The sequence below is a fragment of the Staurois parvus genome, unplaced genomic scaffold (genome assembly GCF_062004578.1).
Source record: "Staurois parvus isolate SC_StPar_1 unplaced genomic scaffold, SC_StPar_1.0 ptg000137l, whole genome shotgun sequence".
NCBI classification, from domain to species: domain Eukaryota; kingdom Metazoa; phylum Chordata; class Amphibia; order Anura; family Ranidae; genus Staurois; species Staurois parvus.
The window spans coordinates 10,725,455-10,740,565 of record NW_028317933.1 but is presented as its reverse complement, the minus strand read 5'-3'; the positions used below and the strand labels follow the sequence as shown (position 1 = coordinate 10,740,565).

At 46.1% G+C, this 15,111-nt stretch overlaps 1 protein-coding gene across 11 annotated transcripts in view; it reads right to left on the bottom strand.

Moving 5' to 3' along the window:
* The window catches only part of EPB41L1 (erythrocyte membrane protein band 4.1 like 1), a 229,560-nt gene that overhangs the window by 90,164 nt on the left and 124,285 nt on the right, over nucleotides 1–15,111 (bottom strand). The gene's annotated exons all lie outside the window — the stretch shown is intronic.

Genomic DNA, 15,111 nt, shown 5'->3' with positions numbered 1-15,111 from the left:
ATAGCCTATTTCAGAGCAACTACTGAGTGAACCAGAAGATGGATGACATATTCAGTGAAAGTAATCAAGCAACAAGGACATGTAAAGAAGTTTTTGCCCAGACTTCTCCTTTAAATATTAAAGCGTTTCTAAAGCCTGAAGGTTTTTCACCGACATGCATTCTATGTATGAAGGTTAAAAAAAATCAGTGTGCAGCTCCCCCCTCAGCCCCCCCCCCCCGTACTCACCTGAGCCCATTCCTGATCCAAAAGGTGTACACGAGAGCAGAAGCTCTCCCGGGTATCTGCCTCCTCTTTGGCTGAGGTACAGCAGGGGGAACCATTGGCTCCCACTGCTGTCAGTCACAGCAAGTGAGGAGGGAGTGGGGCCAAGTCATGCTCTGTTTGTCTCATAGAGGACACACAGAGGAAGCTCAGGAGTGAGCATGCATAAGTTCCCCTAGAGCAAGCTGCTTTCTCTGGGGGCACTCAGCGGGAGGAAGCAGGGGGGCCTGGAGCGCCGGCTGGGGGACCCATAAAGAGGAGAATCAGGGCTGCTCTGTGCAAAACCACTGCGCAGAGCAGGTAAGTATGATATATTTGTTATTGTTTTTAAAATCGGACCCTTTACAATCACTTTAAGAACACCTAACATTTCCATAAAAAAACATAAAGCTTTAAGAGAACCTGACACCGGATCATTCATTTCAATCTTCTTATTAGATTATATATGCATTTCACATAGTTTACGCATATTATTTACCTGTAATAGCCTCCATTGATTAGACATCCAAAAACCCTAAGTCTGCTGCTGGGTGCCTCCATCATGGATGTCAAAAACCCTAGCAGAGTTAGAGCTGTCACTTAAGTGACCCTTTATAATATTTCCCTTCATTCCTCAGCAGCTACATAAAAGGTTATGTAGGGATGTGAGGGGAGAGATGCTGGATCAGCACAGACAGTATTTAGACACTCCCAGAAGAGGAGAAGCCTACAACATGTAAGAAGTCCTGACTGATCAGCATTGTATTTCCCCCCCTCTCTGCCAATCGCTCCACTGGCTTCCACTTGCCCAACGAATAAAATTCAAAATACTGACAAAAACTTACAAAGCCATCCACAACTCTGCCCCCAGCTACATCACCAACCTGGTCACAAAATATCAACCAAACTGCTCTCTTCAATCCTCCCAAGACCTTCTGCTCTTTAGTTCCCGTGTCACCTCCTCTCATGCTCACCTCCAGGACTTCTCCCGAGCTTATCCTATCCTATGGAACTTCCTACCCCAATCAGTCTCGTAATCTATCCACCTTCAGGCGATCCCTGAAAACCTTTCTTGTTAAAGAAGCCTATCCTGCTTCTACCTAGTACAGTGGTCGGCAAGCCGTGGCTCGTGAGCCACATGCGGCTCTTTACACGCTTTAATGCGGCTCTTGTGTGCCGGGCGCCCGCTCCCCTCCCTCCTCTCGGGCGGCAGGGACTCTGCAGCGTGATCCAAAAAAAAAACAGCCAGGGCAGCGCGCTCAAATGCAATGATTGGCCAGTCTCGCTGCCACTCACATCCTGATAGCCAGTGATTGGCTGCCAGGATGTGCGTAGGCGGGGCAGCGTGACGAACGTGAGAGGAGCTAGGCTACTAGACTACTTGCTACTTACTTACTACTACTATATGAGGGATGAATTACTATGGGGGATGAATTACTATATGGGGGATGAATTACTATAGGGGGGATGAATTACTATAGGGGGGATGAGTTACTATGGGGGATGAATTACTATATGGGGGATGAATTACTATGGGGGATGAATTACTATGGGGGGGGTGAATTACTATGGGGGATGAATTACTATATGGGGGATGAATTACTATGGGGGATGAATTACTATATGGGGGATGAATTACTATATGGGGGATGAATTACTATATGGGGGATGAATTACTATGGGGGATGAATTACTATATGAGGGATGAATTACTATGGGGGATGAATTACTATGGGGGATGAATTACTATGGGGGATGAATTACTATATGGGGGATGAATTACTATGGGGGATGAATTACTATATGGGGGATGAATTACTATATGGGGGATGAATTACTATGGGGGATGAATTACTATATGGGGGATGAATTACTATGGGGGATGAATTACTATAAAAACTTATTGAAACTAAAAACAGTGTACCATCCTATGTATTTTCAGTTTTAAAAATGTGGCTCTCAAAATAAATTTCAATCGTGGTTTTGGCGAGATTTGGCTCAGTTGAAAAAAAAGGTTGCCCACCACTGACCTAGTAAACTGCCATTTATTTCCTCCATCAGCTCATCCCCCACAGCTATTACCTTTTGTATCACCCAACCCTTCCTCCTAGATTGTAAGCTCTAACGAGCAGGGCCCTCTGTTTCCTCTTGTACCAAATTTTATTGTAACTGTAATGTCTGCCTTCATTTTGTAAAGCGCTGCGCAAACTGTTGGCACTATATAAATCCTGTATAATAATATTAATAATACAAATGACTTAATCTAACTACTTAAAGCTGAGCTCCACCCAAAAGGGGAAGTTCTGCTTTAAGCCTCTGTTCCCTGCTCCCCATTAAGGATTGGCACCTTTGGGGAGCGGGTACCCGAATTTGACAGTTACCCGCTCCCACTTCCGCTGCGATCGCCTAGGCCAGTGATGGCGAACCCGTGGCACGCGTGCCACAGCCGGCACGCCGAGCCTTATCTGTGGGCACGCCAGGAGAATCCAGCGGCGCGCTGTCTTCCCGGCTGTAGTGTGCGTGACAGCCGGGTCCCAAGTGCGCATGCACAAGAAGCAGTGCTCTTTGTGAATGGTAAGGCGGTACCTGGGACACATGACAGATCCCAGAAGCCGCCGGACCAATCACAAAGCGCAGTGCTTCTCGCGCATGCGCACTGGGCATCCGGCTGTCCGACAAGCGCCCACACTACAGAAGCCGGGAAGACAGCGCGCGGCTGGATAAAGGAACAGGTAAGATAAAAAAAAACTCTGCGGAAGTAAGAGCGGGTACCTGTCAAATTCAGGTACCCGCTCCCCCTCCCTCCCCAAAGGTCAGCAGTCATCTCTGTACTGTCCGCAGTCTCTGGTCATCCCTGTGCTGTCCGCAGTCTCTGGTCATCCCTGTGCTGTCCGCAGTCTCTGGTCATCCCTGTGCTGTCCGCAGTCTCTGGTCATCTCCTGTACTGTGTCCGCAGTCTCTGGTCATCCCTGTACTGTATCCGCAGTCTCTGGTCATCCCTGTACTATGTCCGCAGTCTCTGGTCATCTCCTGTACTGTGTCCGCAGTCTCTGGTCATCCCCTGTACTGTCCGCAGTCTCTGGTCATCTCCTGTACTGTCCGCAGTCTCTGGTCATCCCTGTGCTGTCCGCAGTCTCTGGTCATCCCTGTACTGTGTCCGCAGTCTCTGGTCATCCCTGTGCTGTCCGCAGTCTCTGGTCATCTCCTGTACTGTGTCCACAGTCTCTGGTCATCCCTGTACTGTGTCCGCAGTCTCTGGTCATCTCCTGTACTGTGTCCGCAGTCTCTGGTCATCCCTGTACTGTGTCCGCAGTCTCTGGTCATCCCTGTACTGTGTCCGCAGTCTCTGGTCATCCCTGTACTGTCCGCAGTCTCTGGTCATCCCTGTACTGTGTCCGCAGTCTCTGGTCATCCCTGTACTGTCTGCAGTCTCTGGTCATCCCTGTACTGTCCGCAGTCACTGGTCATCCCTGTACTATGTCCGCAGTCTCTGGTCATCCCTGTACTGTCCGCAGTCTCTGGTCATCTCCTGTACTTTCCGCAGTCTCTGGTCATCCCTGTACTGTCCGCAGTCACTGGTCATCCCTGTACTGTGTCCGCAGTCTCTGGTCATCTCCTGTACTGTGTCCGCAGTCTCTGGTCATCCCTGTACTGTCCGCAGTCTCTGGTCATCCCTGTACTGTGTCCGCAGTCTCTGGTCATCCCTGTACTGTCCGTAGTCTCTGGTCATCTCCTGTACTGTCCGCAGTCTCTGGTCATCTCCTGTACTGTTCGCAGTCTCTGGTCATCTCCTGTACTGTGTCCGCAGTCTCTGGTCATCTCCTGTACTGTGTCCGCAGTCTCTGGTCATCTCCTGTACTGTCCGCAGTCTCTGGTCATCTCCTGTACTGTCCGCAGTCTCTGGTCATCCCTGTACTGTGTCCGCAGTCTCTGGTCATCCCTGTACTGTGTCCGCAGTCTCTGGTCATCCCTGTACTGTCCGCAGTCTCTGGTCATCTCCTGTACTGTGTCCGCAGTCTCTGGTCATCCCTGTACTGTGTCCGCAGTCTCTGGTCATCTCCTGTACTGTGTCCGCAGTCTCTGGTCATCCCTGTACTGTCCGCAGTCTCTGGTCATCTCCTGTACTGTGTCCGCAGTCTCTGGTCATCCCTGTACTGTGTCCGCAGTCTCTGGTCATCCCTGTACTGTGTCCGCAGTCTCTGGTCATCCCTGTACTGCCCGCAGTCTCTGGTCATCTCCTGTACTGTTCACAGTCTCTGGTCATCTCCTGTACTGTGTCCGCAGTCTCTGGTCATCTCCTGTACTGTGCCCGCAGTCTCTGGTCATCTCCTGTACTGTGTCCGCAGTCTCTGGTCATCTCCTGTACTGTGTCCGCAGTCTCTGGTCATCTCCTGTACTGTCCGCAGTCTCTGGTCATCTCCTGTACTATGTCCACAGTCTCTGGTCATCCCTGTACTGTGTCCGCAGTCTCTGGTCATCCCTGTACTGTGTCCGCAGTCTCTGGTCATCCCTGTACTGTTAATTAGTTTGCACTACTGTACGAGTTGTTTTTTCTAAACCAAAAGCTCGATATTCAGGTTTCATTGCAGTGTTGGCACTTTGAAAGAAATAAGTTGGTTTTGGGTTGCAGTTTGGGCACTCGGGCCCAAAAAGGTTCGCCATCACTGGCCTAGGCGATCGGAAGTGGAAGTTGTCCTCCCCCCTCCCTTCCCATAGTCTTGTGAGACACGTGACAGGTCCCAGAAGACTACGTGGCCATTTACAAACTGCATTGCTACTCGCGCATGCGAAGTGGGCACCCGGCTGTGAAGCCGCAAGCTGTCACAGCCAGGTGCCCACATTGAAGATGCCGGCTCCGGGGAGAGAAGACAGCCAGTAAACCCAGCCGTGGTGAGGACTCCGGTGGACCAAGGGACAGGTAAGTGTCTGTAATTTAAAAGTCAGCAGCTACAGTTTTTGTTTAGATTTTTTTAAAGCTGAACTTCAAGTACAAAAACCTCCATTTAAATATATTCCTCAATAGACACAGAAGTTATATATCCACTTGGCTTTTACCAAAAAATGTTTGCAAACCCAGAAATTACCTGGTTAAAGTAGCAGTGACATCATCACTATGCTGTATGTAGCCTCCATAGAGAGCAGAACTGTGGGAGGGACCCAACAGGTCCAATCACTACAGTCTTCCTGCAGAAAGCTATAGGAGAGGGCGGAGACAAGACCAGTCACCCTACACAAAGACACAGAGCAGCAGTGACTGGTCTTTATTACAGGAAGCTCCTGCACAGAGGTAAAGTTTAACACTGGATTACTGCACAGATCTGGAAGCACACCAAGATTCAAGCAAGAATACACTTGACTCTTTTATTTAGACAACTAAACTAGCCCATGGCTCAGTTTTTCTCATTCAACCAGCGGGTTGAATGAAAAAAGAAACTGACTCAGTTGTCAAATGTGTGGATGGGGGAATCCTCCCTGCTGAGCTATTGTATTTTGACAGTGGGGAGACCTCCCCTCCATCAGAATACACTGATCAGCACTGCCGGCTGTAGCTTTTAGCGCTGATCAAGCAGGGAAAACTCGACAGGGTGGTTGTACAGAAGTCAGTTGTTAGATCGACTTCTGTATAATCTCAGTGCCCAAACATGGATCAAAATTCGGTTGGTCCTTGCTTGATCCATGTATAGCTAGCTTTAAGCCTCAGTCACACAGGGCATACTACAGCATTTGCCTCTGCAAGGCCATGTTTACCTGCACAGGCAAGGCCGTGGATAAGGAGGTACCACCAGTCCTCTTGTATGGGGCCCAGGCCAGCAGGGGGGCCCAGGCAGCTGGGAGAATCGGATGTGGGCAGGGAGGGTGATTACGGGAACTGATGCTCAGTATGGCTTTCTCTGCAGAATCTGAAAGCTGGGTTCTTCTCCTCTCCCTCCCGCTGGTTTTCAGCTGCTGCAGAGAAAGCCATACAGGGGATCAGTTCCGGTATTTTTTTTTTAAGGGGGTCCTGTCAGATTGGCTGTATGGGGCCCCATGGTTTCTAACAGCAGCCCTGCGCAGAGGGATGCAGATGTGTGTCATGTCTTCCCATGCAGGCAATCTCATTGATGTCAATTGGGATGCAGTGACTTGCAACTCCGGTTGTCAGTGGTGGCTGCAGGGGAGAGGAGGGAGTGTCGACAATGGACACTCCCAATTTCACATCCGCACAGGTGCATGTCCCTGAACACACACTGTGTGAATTCGGGGGGGGGACACAGATGTCAGTTAGGAAGCAGCAGCTTTGTCCATTGTCGACACTCCCTCCTCTCCCCTGACGCTGACTGACACCGGAGTTGGGGATCACATGACTATGGAATGGACTAAAAATAGGTACGTACACAAATCTTTTTTTACGGCTTTTTTTCTGTTGGGTTAGAATTCTACTTTACCTAATCACTGCATTATAAACAGAACCTCCCAACTTTATATACAAGTCAGATTACTTGGATGGCAATAGAAGAATCAATTATAGCCAAAGTAGCTTGAACAAATAATAAACATTACATACAATGTTAACTATAATGAATTGTGTACATAAAACACTGATATTAAATAATTGGAATTGAATGTTCTTCCTGGTTACTGTGCAGACAATGTTTGAGTATTTTTTATAACATGAACTTGTTAAATATTCAGTTCTGCTGTGGTTCAGTACATGTTTACCAGAGTATTTTGTCGGATTTGTAAGACATTCATTTTACTGTTCACCAGATTGTCATATCAAGTTTCCTATAAAAAGGTTAGCTCTATATCCAATCCAACACAGTGCTGAACTGCAAGGAGAAATGTTGGATTGCATAATCACAATGGTAAAGTCTCACAGACATTTCCCTGAATAAATGTATAAACTGCTTCTAAAGGGCCTATTTATAGTGGAAAGTAGATTCCTTTATGCATATATTCCGCAGTATTACACCTTACTGTAGTTTATAGCCCATTCATAAAATACAGACCATGGTGTAGAGCAATAGTATCAACTTTCTTGATATGGGGGGCCTCAAGTGCATCTCCCAACATCCCCACAGGGCAGCACATAAAATTATGTGAATATTCAGTCTCAGAGACAGTAGATGTACAACAGGGGCATGATACAAGAGATGGACAGAGACTGCAGACATGGTACAAGAGATGGACAGAGACTGCAGACATGGTACAAGAGATAGACAGAGACTGCAGACATGGTACAAGAGATGGACAGAGACTGCAGACATGGTACAAGAGATGGATAGAGACCGCAGACATGGTACAAGAGATAGACAGAGACTGCAGACATGGTACAAGAGATGGACAGAGACTGCAGACATGGTACAAGAGATGGACAGAGACTGCAGACATGGTACAAGAGATGGACAGAGACTGCAGACATGGTACAAGAGATGGACAGAGACTGCAGACATGGTACAAGAGATGGACAGAGACTGCAGACATGGTACAAGAGATGGACAGAGACTGCAGACATGGTACAAGAGATGGATAGAGACCGCAGACATGGTACAAGAGATGGTCAGAGACTGCAGACATGGTACAAGAGATAGACAGAGACTGCAGACATGGTACAAGAGATGGACAGAGACTGCAGACATGGTACAAGAGATGGATAGAGACCGCAGACAGGATACAAGAGACGGTCAGAGACTGCAGACAGGATACAAGAGATGGTCAGAGACTGCAGACATGGTACAAGAGATGGTCAGAGACTGCAGACATGATACAAGAGATGGACAGAGACTGCAGACATGATACAAGAGATGGTCAGAGACTGCAGACAGGGTACAAGAGATGGACAGAGACTGCAGACATGATACAAGAGATGGTCAGAGACTGCAGACATGGTACAAGAGATGGTCAGAGACTGCAGACATGATACAAGAGATGGACAGAGACTGCAGGCATGATACAAGAGATGGTCAGAGACTGCAGACATGATACAAGAGATGGACAGAGACTGCATACATGATACAAGAGATGGTCAGAGATTGCAGACATGATACAAGAGATGGACAGAGACTGCAGACATGATACAAGAGATGGACAGAGACTGCAGACATGATACAAGAGATGTTCAGAAACTGTAGACATGAAGCAAGAGATGGTAAGAGACTGTGGACATGAAGCAAGAGATTGCAAAAAACTGTGGTCATGAAGCAAGAGATGATCAGAGACTGTGTACAAGAAGCAAGAGATGGTCAGAGACTGTGGGCATGATACAAGAGATGGTCATCGACTGTGGGCATGATACAAGAGATGGTCAGAGACTGTGGACATGAAGCAAGAGATGGTCAGAGACTGCTGGCATAATACAAAAGATGATCATCGACTGAGGGCATGATACAAGAGATGATTAGACACTGTGGGCATGATACAAACATAGTCAGAGACCACGGCCAGGATACCAGAGACTGTGAATATAATACAAGAGATGGTCAGAGACTGCAGACAGTATTCAAGAGATGGTCAGCGAATGCAGGCATGATGCAAGAGATGATTAGAGACTGCGGGCATGATACAAGTGTTGGTTAGAGCATGGCCATGAAGCAAGAGATGATCAGAGACGGTGGGCATAAAGCAAGAGATGGTCAGAGACTGCAGGCATGATACAAGAAATAGTTAAAGACTGTGAGCACAATACAAGAGATGGTTAGAGACTGTGGTCATAAAGCAAGAGATGATCAGAGACTGTTGGCATGAAGCAAAAGATGGTCAGAGACTGCAGATATGATACAAAAGATGGTTAGAAACTGCAAGCATGATACAAGAGGTAGTCATAGACTGCTGGCACATGACAAGAGATGGTCTGAGACTGTGGGCATGATACAAGATATGGTCAGAGACTGCAGACATGATACAAGAGATGGTCAGAGATTATGGACAGGATAAAAGAAATGGTCAGAAACTATGGACATGATCCAAGAGATTGTCAGAGACTTTCTGGCATGATACAGGAGATGGTCAGAGATTTTGGACAGGATAAAATAAATGGTCAGAAACTATGGACACGATACAAGAGATTGTCAGAGACTTTCTGGCATAATGCAGGAGATGGTCAGAGACTATCTGGCATGATACTGGAGACACATTACACAAGACTGCTAAAGATCACTATTATAAGAGAGCTTAGGGAAACACAAAGTAGTGTAGCAGGTGCCCCAAGAGCTGCACAAAAAGTGCAAAAGGGCCATAGGTTGGGCACCAGGGGTGTAGAGCCTGCGGTATGATGTCACTGATGCTCTGTGCTTAGCACAGCAGAGAGATGGATGAAGGATGCATGAGGAGAGGCTCCACATGTGTATTTTGGCAGGTCACATGGTTGGCTATCCTTTTTTGTTTCTCCTTCCTATATTAATTTCAATTGTACTTTGTTGGCTTTGGAGTCGGAGTCACAGTGGCAGAACTATAGCCATAGCAGCCCACGTGGCCAAAAGGTGGGAATAGGAGGGTTTTCTATGTTCTGACTTAAGATGGACAGTGCTAATGGAATCAATTCAAGACAAACAGGTGAATACCTGTATAAAAATTAGTTTACTTTCTAAAAAAATGTCTAAATCTATATCTTGTTATCAAGCACCCTAATCAAGCAGCACAGCCCGGTAGGAACTTGAGGGGGAATTTACTAAAACTGGAGAGTGCAAAATATGGTGCAATTTTGCATAGAAACCAATCAGCTTCCAGGTTTTATTGTCAATGCTTAAAGTGTTAAACTCAGGAAACTGCATTCACTATATCTGGTCTCCCACAGTACACAGAACATGGAAATGCATACATTTTCATAAATATAAACTATTCAATACCTTTTCTCATCAGCAGTTAGAGCACTCTTGTGACTTCTATCAGTGTCTAGCAGAGCACTGGTTAAAACTTGTCGGCGGAGTTTTCTTTCTGCACTAGGAGGATGCAGAAACCCTGACCTCTGTTTGGTCAGTCCTGATTGGCCCTGTGCTGATCACATGTACTCCCCCACGAAAAAGAAAACCTCTCCAGCAATGCACACCGAACTGAGCATGTACAGAGTGTCTCCACATGATATCAGGAGATAAGAGGGGGACACTGGAAGAAGGGGAGGATCAGAGAAGTCAGGATCAAACACCGTTTTTACACAATGCAGGGGATTAACCCCTTAGGCTCCACAGTGAGGATATCAAGCATGCTTTACTGCATATACAGACTGATTTTACTGCTGTGGGTTTAGTAACACTTTAATTGAATAAGCTGATTGGCTACCATACACAGCTGCAGCAGAATCTGAGTGTTCCAGTTTTAGTAAATCTCCCCCACTTTATATTCAGGTTTACCAATTCCTATACTATCATTCCAGGTCCAGCCTGCTGACTCCGTGGATCAGTATTACAACCTCAGTGCGGCAAACAGGCGGTCACCCCAAAAGCTGAACCAGGTGGTGATGATCTTCCTGGGTCTGCAGTTTTTGAAACTCCTCTTTCCTAAACAATAGATCTAAACCATAGCATTGCTAAACAATGGTGTAGCTTCACGCAATTAATGTAAGATCTTACATTTTACTGTACAGTCGCTTTGATTTCTTAAAATTTGAAAAAATTGTTTCTTGGAACCATGCCAACCTGAAGGCAATCTGCATAATGTTTGTTTCCAAAATATTCTCTGAAGTCTTTCTCCTGCTTCTCACAAAGTCTGCACAGAGCTAAAGTGAAATTAAAGGCATTCCCTGCAATAGGGCTTTCATTTTGGTGGATATCTTCAAAGAGTCGTCTAGCTAAAGAAATTCAGAGGCCAGAGGTTGTCTTATTGCAGGAGGCTGAAATAAATGCAGACCCTTCCACTTAGCAAATTGTTGGAGAAAGGACATGGTCTTACTTGGCCAAGTATACACCATCAGAAAATCGTTCAAAAAATACCACTTTTGGAGCGTTCGTACAACAATCTGATCATTAGTACGCAGCTTTCATCTGAAATTATTCAAAGGGACAAGTACGAAAAATGTTCTCGTATTTCGCCAGCACCACTTTCAGCGTAGAGGAGGGACAGCCAACAATGAATGCCCAGAGTAAACCTATGGGTGAAGTCACCACCCAGGCTCGTTGTCAGCCATCTTTCCTCTGCACTGAAGCTGGCGCTGAAGAGGTCATGTGACCGTAACGGAGCAACTTCAGAATAGGTACGTCTTTGATTTTATATGGTAGATAGAGTAGGCTTAGAATGGGGTAGGAGTAGATTTAGGCATAGCTAGGTTTTGACTTGCCTACCACTTTAACATGCTGGGATTAGTAGAGCTCCCGCTGTATATCATGGCCACTCCAGATGTAAGTGCTGTAAGTCCCATAGATTCCAGAACTGTGATCGTGTCTATGCCCCCGCCAGTCCTGACAATACAAAAACACGTGGACCCAGACTCCAGTATGTAGATGGTAAGGAAGATGACGGGGAAACATGACTGCAGTGCTGGGGTCTATGCAGGGGTGGACTGACAACGCATTGGGGCCCCCGGGCAATAGGGGATCATGGGATCCCTGTGTCCTCACCCACACTCAAACCACATCCAAAAAGCCTATGAAAGGTACCAGGGGCATCTCATGGGGCCCCCTACTGACCCTGGGCCCTCAGACAGTGCCCGAATGGTCAGTCCGCCCCTGGGTCTATGAGATTTCCAGCACTTACACCTGGAGCCAGGGCCATGGTTAAGGGGGTATCACCAGTCCTCCTGTACGGGTCCCAGTCCACCAGGGGGGCCCAGGCAGCTGGGTGAATCAGATGTGGGCAGGGAGGGTGATCACCACAATGGGGGGGATTACTGTAACAGATCTCCAGTATGGCTTTCCCTGCAGCAGCTGCAATCTGGCTTTCAGCTGCTGCAGAGAGAGCCATAGCGGGGATTGGTTCCAGTAATTGCACCCTGCTGCACCCATAACCCTTCCTGTGTACCATACGTTTCCCCATGCTGCCAAGGTCTCCCTGTGTGCCCCCACTGCGCTGCTGGCTTCCCTCCTCTCCTTTTCAGCGGCAGCTGCAAGCACACAATAGGATCTAACAGGATAGAGAGTGGGGGAAGGGTCTGGTAAATATGTCACATTTACCAGTTCATTTCTTTCCTGAATGAACACAATAAGCGATCGGTACCGATCACTCACTGTGTTCATTCGTAACTGAAGCCTAGTAAACTGTGTTTATCTGAAATCTCACCTAAACTCCCCAACGGGGCTCCTGAAAAAGTTGTAAAAAATAAAAAAAATATAACAAAAAAAAAAATACTGACACCAGTGACAGAACTACCAGGGTCACTTGCGACCAAGCCCTGGCATTCAGCCACTGGGCACAGAGAGAAGGGCTTCGGCCTAGGTCAGGGGGGCCTGTCATGGTTTCTTGCACTGGGCCCTGAAGGTTCTAGTTACGCCACTGATCAGGCTTGCTGCTCGGCACAGAACTCAGAAGCTAGTGGAGATCACTGGAGTACCGATGTGTATTTCAGTGCTTTCCAGCTTCCAGGGGCACTGGCCAGGTATGGTATATACATTCTTACAATGGTCCAAGCTGAATCAATGTATGTATGTATAAGATATCCATACCTAGAATTCCTCTAAAAGTTTCACTCATGAATAATAATCCTGAAACATTCTCCCTTCAGGTCTAACACGTGACCTCTGACTTTAACATACCTCATTCTCAGAAACAAATTCCAGCTTCCTTTCTACTCCCGTAAAAGTAAATAATTAAAAAATAGCCATTATAAGTGTCATGGGGATTCCGAACAGAGCAACAAGGCTTAGAGAATGCAGCAAGACGATGGAGACTGTATGACGGGGGGCAGACAGAAGAATTCCCTTAGCCTTTGTTCACGCTGATGCGGTGCGGAATTCGCAGTGGTTTCTGTGTGAATTCCGCACCGCATCACAATCGCACCCCATTCATGCAAACTGCTGCGGGTGTATGTTAACCCCTTCAGCCTAAGGGTAAAACAAATCTAAATGCCTGAGCACAATTCTGCAACGTTGACATGTGCTAGTAAAACCGTACATATCATCACAACTACTTTGTACATCCAGGTGGATTATACCTTGATTTTTTCAGGACATATTGGGCTTTCATTTGGTGGTAAATGGTAATGGATAGCTCCTAATTTTTTTTATTATCAAAGGAAAACTAGTTTTACAAAATAGTAAAAAAAAAAATAATTTTTTTTATTTAGCTGTGTGTTTCTTGTTATAATACCATAATCTACCACCAAAGAACAACCCAAAATAAATTCTCCAGCTCTTGGCGATCGCAGCGATATCATATATGTGTATGTTATTTGTTGTTTGTACCCGTAGTACAGCCCAGAAACAATAGTGCACATTTTGTTTTTGTCTTTTTTTTTTTTTACCTAAAACACACTGACACTGACACTATCACTAACACTGAAACACACTATCACTGATACCAATTTTTTTTAAAAATCCTGCCCTTTGACCTTGACCTTTGACCCTGACTTTGACCCAAACACTAACCCTGGCACTGAACTAGCTCAAACCTTGATCTAGGTATTTTTCTTTATTTTTTTCTTTTAATTTTTAATATTTGTTTATTTATCTTCTTTTATTTATTTATTTTTTTTTACAAACATTTTTTTCTCTCTATGCCAGGAGTTAGAGAGATACAATGTATTGCTCTTCTCCATTCATAAAGAGAGAAAAAACAAGGGGGCCAGGCTGCACAGTGACTGATCAGTGTGATAGCCAATCAGAGGCTATCACAGCAATCACGTGACCCGGAATCGGGAGTCCCGGGTCCCGATCGTTAGAATGGGACCCGGGGCTCTCAGTGACACCATGGTCTCTGTACTGGGAGCGCGCCGAGCAGGGCGCGCCCAGCACAAAGACAGGTACGCAAATATGCGGCCCCATGAAAAAAAGCCCAGTTCTGTGAGGCCGCATATTTGTGTGCCGTCGGCGTCAAGGGGTTAAGTTAACACCCCGAAATCGATTAGCAAAACGCGATGCGATGTGCTGAATCAGATCTCATGGGTGTGAATACCAATGCGATCCAATTCTGGTGTGGACCGAAAAAAGGGTCCTGCACCTTTTTAGTGTGGATGCGGTGCGATTTGAGTCATAGAAAATGTAAGGCTCAAATTGCACCACACAGAATTGGCATTTGATTTGTACAGGAATGCGGTGCGGTTCCTGCATGAATCACATGCGATATGCCACACTGCATATGTGTGAACCCGGGCTCAAAGAGCTTTGCTGGTTTATTCACCAACACAGGAAGCCTGCAAATCTGAGCTGGCCACACACGTTACCATCTAATTGTACGGCCTTTTTCAATCTTCTCTATTTTCTAACAGCTATACAGTGTTAAGGCCTACCAATGCAATCTGTGTACTTTACATCCAAGCGGGATGACTCACACACTACATTGCTAAAACGAATATTGGCAACACATGTTACAATCTGATTGTACAATCTACCAACATGTCGTGCCTGTCTGAGTGCATAAAAACGAAAAGAATTGTTTGGATAGGCAGCCACATTGCATAAGTTTGCTAAGGGATTTTTGTACAACCAAATTTTCTATGACCAGTTTTAGACGTACCAATGAGACTGCAACCTAAACAGTCAATGAAATTTGTATCCAACCAAGAAAGTCTTTGTATTACAATCTAAGGTAAAGGGAGATTGTACAATCAGATTGTAACATTCTAAATTTTACCCAATTTTGGGTACCATAGTTTTTTGCCATTTTGTAGACCCACACAGTTTTGATGGGGTCTATTTACTTGACACATGCCTGTCAAATGCCTCTGAAAAGCAAACTAATCTTAGATTGTTTTTTGAAGGAGCATCAGTCCTTGCCACTAGCTTAATCAGAATGATGGCTACAGCGT